At 36.0% G+C, this 7,215-nt stretch overlaps 1 long non-coding RNA gene across 1 annotated transcript; it reads left to right on the top strand.

Annotated features, from left to right (window-relative positions):
- The first annotated feature begins 1,146 nt into the window (after nt 1-1,146).
- LOC141418797 (uncharacterized) lies at nt 1,147-6,410 on the top strand. The gene is made up of 4 exons (XR_012443441.1): nt 1,147-3,488; nt 3,652-3,757; nt 4,404-4,457; nt 4,851-6,410. It is a non-coding gene; the product is annotated as an uncharacterized lncRNA (long non-coding RNA).
- Nucleotides 6,411-7,215: the final 805 nt, after the last annotated feature.

Genomic DNA, 7,215 nt, shown 5'->3' with positions numbered 1-7,215 from the left:
AACCTTCTGCCCATCAAAGAAACAATTTCAGAGTCAAGAGACAACCTAGGGAATGGGAGAAAATTTTTGGCATCTTTTCTACAGAAAAAGGATTAATACCAAGAATATACGACAAATCCCCAACAGCAAACACCAAAAGAACACAATTCCAATGCATAATGTGCAAATAAATGGCACAGTTTTCAGAATTACAAAAGGCAAATGCAAATGCATATATGTGGAAATGTTTGACATTCTTAGCTATAAAAAAATGCAGGTAAAAATTACACTGAGATTCCTTCTCACCCCAGTAAGAGTGGCAATCATCAAGAAACAAACATGGTTAGAAGGATGCGAGGAACAGGAACCCTTATACAAAGCTGGTGGAAATGTAAGCAAGTGCAACCACTATGAAAATCAGTGTGGAGACTCATCAGAAAACTAAAAATAGATGGTCTTTATCACCCTGCTATACCACTGTTGGACATAGATGTGAAGGAGTATAAGTCAACTTACAAGAAGACACCTGCACATCCATGTTTATCACAGCACTATTCACAATATCCACATTGTGGAATCAGCCTCATTGCCCAACAACCAATGAATGGATACAGAAAATATGGTATATATACACAAGAGTTTTATTCACTCATAAAGGAGAATGAAAGTATGTTGTTTGCAGGAGAATGGATGAATGCAGATCATCATGTTGAGCAAGATACGTCACACTCATAATCCAAAATACCACATGGTTTTGCTGGTTTGTGGAATGTAGACTCACGATGATGATGAAGATAACAGTAATAATGGAGCATAAGTAAAACAACAAAACTGTTTGATGCCATTAGTGAAGGGGGTGGGGAATGAGAAGACAGTACTGGAAGGTAAGTATTATCAAAGTACATTACATATCCACATGAAGACAGCACAATAAACCCCACCACACAGTGTTTGATACAGGAAGGTAATGAGAGGGGAATTATGGGAACATAATTGGGGGTGAATTTGCTCAAAGTGCACTGTGCACAAATACAGAGTTGTCACAATGAAACCCCTTTGAATTTTTAATGTAGGCTAGTAAAAATTCCATTATTTTAATCAATAGGATATCAAATTAAAAATTGAGCATAAAATCAATAAGGTCCCACAAATGTTGAGCTGCTTCAAGAAGAGACACCCAAAACTCCAAAAAAAGAATTTGATAAATACTTATCAAAATCTTCAAATATAAACTGCAGGGACACCAAAAGTTCTAATTGCACTCAAGACATCATATAAACAGAGGATGTACTCCCGCTGACACTCAAAAGAGACACCAGAGAAAATTTCACTCTTTCTAGAGAGAGGGTGCTTCATCTGCCCCTGATATGTCAAGTGTAAGACTAAAGAATGCCTAGACTTCCCTAACTAAGTCCCAACATTTTTCCTTGTAAAAAAATGATGATAAACTTCATTTAAATATTGGGCCTTAATGTTCTTCCTTAACTGTATTCCTAAATCTTTTTGTAATGAGAGGTAAGCACAATGAAACTGCATCCACAAAACTTCAAAGATCAAAACATTCACTCCACTCCTAATATACAGCCATAACAGCTTTACTTAATTCCTTACCAAAATTTCTTGTTTCATTAAAATACTCAATTCTCATATTAGACAAAAATATTTTAGCTTTTTAAGAGCCACAAAACATCTAAATATCAACCATACTATGTTAGTCTTGAACTCTAATATGTGCCCCTTATAAAAAATTTTAAGGTTTCCAAAAAAAGTTATCAAAAATAAATCCTCAGGTTTAAAACACAAACACCTAACAAAACAGTAAAATCTCAGTCTATTATCATTCCCATAAAATGTCCCATTCATTTCCCTCATGAAAACCAAAATATGAATAAGTCAATATTTAAATCAGAACTACAGTATTTCATAATTATGTCTATGAAATTTAGATTGCTGGTCCCTTGCCAGTTCCTTGATAACTATTTTCTTTATATTGAAATCAAGTAACTTAATAGAAATTTACAGAAAATGTAAAAAATATAGCCCCTGTTGACCCAACAGTCCCTAGTATCTATAATATTTGGGCTCAAGGACATACAGTAAGTTCTTGGTTAGTGCTATTAATTTAAGAAAGACCAGTCTGTTAGACACTTCAACTTCCAAAGTCTTAATTTTGTATACTTTTAAATAAAAATATCCAGACATTTTAAAATCATCTCAGTCCAAATAAACTATATTGCCTCAAAGCTTTAAAAACTGCCCACATATATTTTAAAAGTCTATGAATAAAAATCCATGAATCATAACTAAGCCAAAAAACACTGATTCAATATACAAATGATATATTAATCTATAACCCCACAAAACAAAACTTCAAATTAAAATAATTAATAGTATGCTAAATGACGCAACTAAGCAAAATATAACACACAATGCAGGCTCACATCAACAATTAAACCAGTTTTCAAAATATATTCACTCTCTAATAAATGCCACTCCATAAATACAAAGAAACTGTCAAAAATGTCACTGAAAAGGTCCAAGCAAAATCTGATGGTTATATTACAAAAAAGTATGGCCCTGCTTATTTCCTAATTCCATAGGAAAATGTGCTATCATACTTTCTTAAATAGAAAAATAATACCTTACAAACACTACGATCTTCTCAGTATTTAATCATTAACATGACCTCTGTTTTTGTGATATGATCAAGTAGCCTGTATTTTCATTCTTTCAATAACAATAAAATTCTAATATGTAAAACCCTCTCCAATCGGTTCATCTCTACCAGTCCTGTTCACTCCACCCTTGTGGTCCCAGCCAGTTTAACATTTCTATATTCATTCCTGCGCAATGAACCAATTCGAGTTGGAATACACATATGCCTAGAAACAGCACAAGAAATCTCCCTTGATAGCTATCTTTATCTCAAACTAGCAAAAGCATCATGTTTCTCTTTTTATCTTTTATGATTTTTATCCTACAAAATTGGAGACCAGGTGAGCTTAACAGGTTCTGCCCAATGGGAGGGGGGCTGGTGGCACCTGTGTGAGGTGGGAGGTGACAGGGAAAGCGGTAGTAGGATGAAAATGATGCAAATAATGTATACACATGTATATAAATGCAAAAGAATGATACCTGTTGAAACTGTTCCAGGAATCGGGCCAGGGAGGGTGGCGGTGTGTGGTGAAAGATAGCAATGATGGGGGTGAATTCAAGTAGAATATATATGATACATTGTAAGAAGATTTGTAAATGCTACAATGTTCCCCACCCACAACAATGAAAATAAAAACCTGACCAACTGTACTCAGAAGTCCTCCTATGACACACCCCAGTCATGCCTCTCCTAAATTCAAAGTAAAAATAACACAAAAACATTCCTCAAAATGAAATGTTACTAACCCTTCTTCTTGCTGCACAGGGAAGTCCTTGTGGTCTCATAAAAGTGGTTGTTGAGTTTATATTCCAAAGAAATCAGTGTCTCAGTCCTGAAGGATGTCCAGAACCAGGTAAATGCTATCTCTAATTGAACACCATGCATTAATATTGTAACCTCGTGTTTTTTCTGTTGACACCTATTAAAACTAATTGTAATAATTCTTCTAAAGTTTACATACATAATACTTTTTCTGTTTTATGTTGCACCATCCTCTCACATAACTTCTTTGTCAGAAGAAAACCATACTATACCACTGGTGTCATCCTATCCTGACTGTCCAAGGAGTAACTTTTAATGTCATCGCTCCACAAAATAGGCTGTGATTTTCCATCCTTGCAGGTAGGACTGGTGTTCTTTTAAGCTTAAAACAGCCATGAAAGAGTGACCATCTAGGACTCCTAAAGTTTAAGGAACCAGAGGGGCAAAATGGGGCAGGCTAAAATAGAGGCAGTGTGATAGGAACCAAAGAAAGCCAGAATAAGGAGGTGGGATACAAAAACCAAACATGGTACTAACTATCTTTTAAGACTGCCCACGCATGAATTCTTTCAGCTCATACTTCCCATTAAGCTATCATCTATACCAAAAAATATATGAGATCCTCTCATATCCTGTCAGTATAGGTGTTCATAATTCCAGATAATTGTAACTCATCAGGAGACACTTTTATTTCCAAAAGCACATATGATTTTCAAACCATAATACTCACAAAAATTACAGATAAAGACAAAATTGTATTGTATGGTTGCTAAGAGTGTAACATTAAAGCTTATAATGGAAGAGGCATGAGGAGAGATTCCTGTCATTGTCATTGTCATTGTCATTGTTTCCATTCATTTGATGTTGATAGTGGGTTTTAGATGCGTATTTGATGACTACTCTGTGCACTTCTACATTTACCCCTATTTTGTACATATGTGTTGAAAAAATTAATTTAGCCTTCTCACATTTCTGTCAAGAATTTGATTTTTGTGTGTCTTTGCAGATAAATGATGTACATTTATATCTCACAAGGATAGAGGCATAAGTAGAAATGCGGGTAATATTCATTTTCTTCATGACCTTCACATTGACTGTGGAATTCTTGCAGGTATCTTCTCAGGTCCTAAGGGTCTCATACAAGGCTCTGTTCATGGAGCTCTGAGAGTATCTACACAGTGTGGATGGATTCCAAAGTAACACAATGACTTCAGGAAATCTCATATGTACAGGCAGAAGGAGACAAGTATAGCAAAAGCACTTTCCAGGATGTGTTTCCTAGAGCATGGTCAGGGCCCATAGTGACTCACAGGGATCTATCAGAGTAAAATTTCTCCTACATTGTAAGTGATCATATGATCCTAAACCACAGAATAGGAAACCATAACTTTATTTACATAAGTAAGTGTTGATGGTGTTCCTAACCTCTTTTTTCAATGTGCTTTTATTCCAGGTGCACAGGTACAAATTCATGGAAACTAGCAATTTGTATGTAAAATTTTTCTATGGCTGTAAAAGGTGTGTTGATCCTGTGCACATTGCATGATTTCTGGTATACTTGTTATGGTCATTGTTGTTAATCTTCCAACACAGTTGGAAGATTAGTCATTTTCCATGTTCACAATTGAGAAATGGTGGTCATCTGTGAACTGTGAAGTAATTTATAAATGCAGGTAATGTTTTAATGCCCCATAATAATAGTTGTATGCAAGGTAAGGAGCAGGTGTTCTGTTAGAGCAAGCTGTCTCCTGAAACACAGTTTTGCATGCTTTCTTTTTTACATGCCCTTCACAGAAGCACAACAATTTTTAAGGAAGTGTTAATGGAGACTTGCTAATAACTGGATGAGTGGCACACTGCACATAAGATGATGCCGACCATCTGACATTTAATATCCAGTTGGGTGAGGAGGTTGTAATTCTCACAGTGCTGCCACATTGTTATTTTTGCATATTATTGAGAGGTATTTGATGTGTGTCTAGGATGGGGAGGATGCCATCGTCATTCATTAAAACCTGATAATTCCCAGATGTTCATCGGATGTTTGGGACACTATCACATTTCTCTTTATATAATGTGGTGAAACATACCATAACAACACTTTAAAGCATTATGAAATTGTATCTTTGCTAGCAGATAATGCATATGGAGATATCTACTTTTAGAAGTATAATGAGTATTGTGAGAATAAGTCACAGCCCAGAACCTTCTGCTCATGAAAGACATGGTTAGTATGATAATCACTGTATTTTTTTTTTGCTATTCCATCATTTATTGATTGTAGTGGCTTAGATCAAAACTGACATTGTTTTAGCAAATGTAGTCAGCAAGGATTTAAATAGCATAAAGTTTATTATTTTGAGCTCTGGATGTTGAGGTAATAATTACATGTTGCTTCCTACATATTGCAGTGGTCATATCAGCCCAGCCATATACACACAGTGTTTAGCAAGTGTCCATTGAAGAAAGGAGCGATGCTATCATCACCCTTCCTCATGATACCATCAGTTTCAATTTGATCCTCCTATGAAGGTAGAGCTCAAGTGTTCTGTAAGAATGAATTTGTGGAAATTACTATGCACTTTTCCTTCAAGAGCAATTGTATCTTGAAAAATGTTTGTGCACATTTTTTCAGGTTTCTTACAAGACCAAAAAAATTTAAGAAAACATTCTTGACAGTTGCTTGCTAATATCCAGTATAGTGATAAATTGGTGATATGACATTGCAGATCATCTCATCTTCAATAATGCAGGTAGGTTAGGAGGGTTTACCTAAACTGGTGTCGCCGTGTTTTCTGCTGGTATCTTCTTGGCTAGTGTACAGGTTTGAGGTGATGCCACATTAAATACTGTCTTGTTTACAGACCAGAAAAAATGGACAATAGATAAATTCTGTTAATTCTGTACTACTTTATGAATCCAGGAAATTTGAAATGTCCCTAAATAATGGTCACAAGGATAGGTGTCCTTGTACTGCAAGATGCATCTCTAGTGCAGGTTTGAATTGTAAACCCAAGGCATGTACATAAGAAACTCTATTTTGTAGCTAAACTTCATTTTGTATAGTGTCCTGCCTAACTTTGCTTATGTATTTCAGACCATGCTTGCACAGCAAATCCTCTGTACAATTCTGAGAATTAACAATATTCAGAAGATCCTTCAATGTGCTGATCTAATCCAGATAAACACCCCACTGCCTATGGAACCAACACCACCAATCCCAATCTGCCCATCCATGTCCCTCTAGCCTGCCTCAAAAAAGCCCTTCAAAACTCACATTAATAGTCCAAAGAGCTCATGCATCTATAGCATCTAACTTTTTCCTCCTCTTAAAATTAAATAAACTTTTCAATGCTTTCACTTTGGACTTCATGAAATCTTTCACAACCAAGCACCAGACGCTGCTGAGACCTAACAGTTCTGGTGTTCCATATGGGGATATTCCTTATGGGGTCTCGCTACTGGAAGGCATTTCTACCTGTCCTGTTGTCTGAGGCCAATGTCTCATGAATTTGGTAACTTCATTTTCAATTAGATTTTGGGCTACATGTGGGGCCAGATGTTTCTCAGGACATGTTGACTATTTTCTTGTTTTAGAATTTAAAATCCCTGACAGTGGGTCTGACACCTTCTCTTGCCAATCCTTTTTGCTGTTGGATCAGGACTTACCAAGTAACTTTCAAGATTCTGAAACCCTGGGAATTTCCTCCAGGTCCTTTTGGGGGTTCGGGAGAATGGAGGATGATCCCTCTGAGCTCTGAGGTAAAATTTTATATCCCATTCCAATTCCCCTCCCTCTTCTTCCTTTTAGTTGTCAT

The sequence above is a fragment of the Castor canadensis genome, chromosome 18 (assembly GCF_047511655.1).
Source record: "Castor canadensis chromosome 18, mCasCan1.hap1v2, whole genome shotgun sequence".
NCBI classification, from domain to species: domain Eukaryota; kingdom Metazoa; phylum Chordata; class Mammalia; order Rodentia; family Castoridae; genus Castor; species Castor canadensis.
Note: the sequence above shows the minus strand (reverse complement) of the source record. Positions and strands in the feature narration are given on the sequence as shown.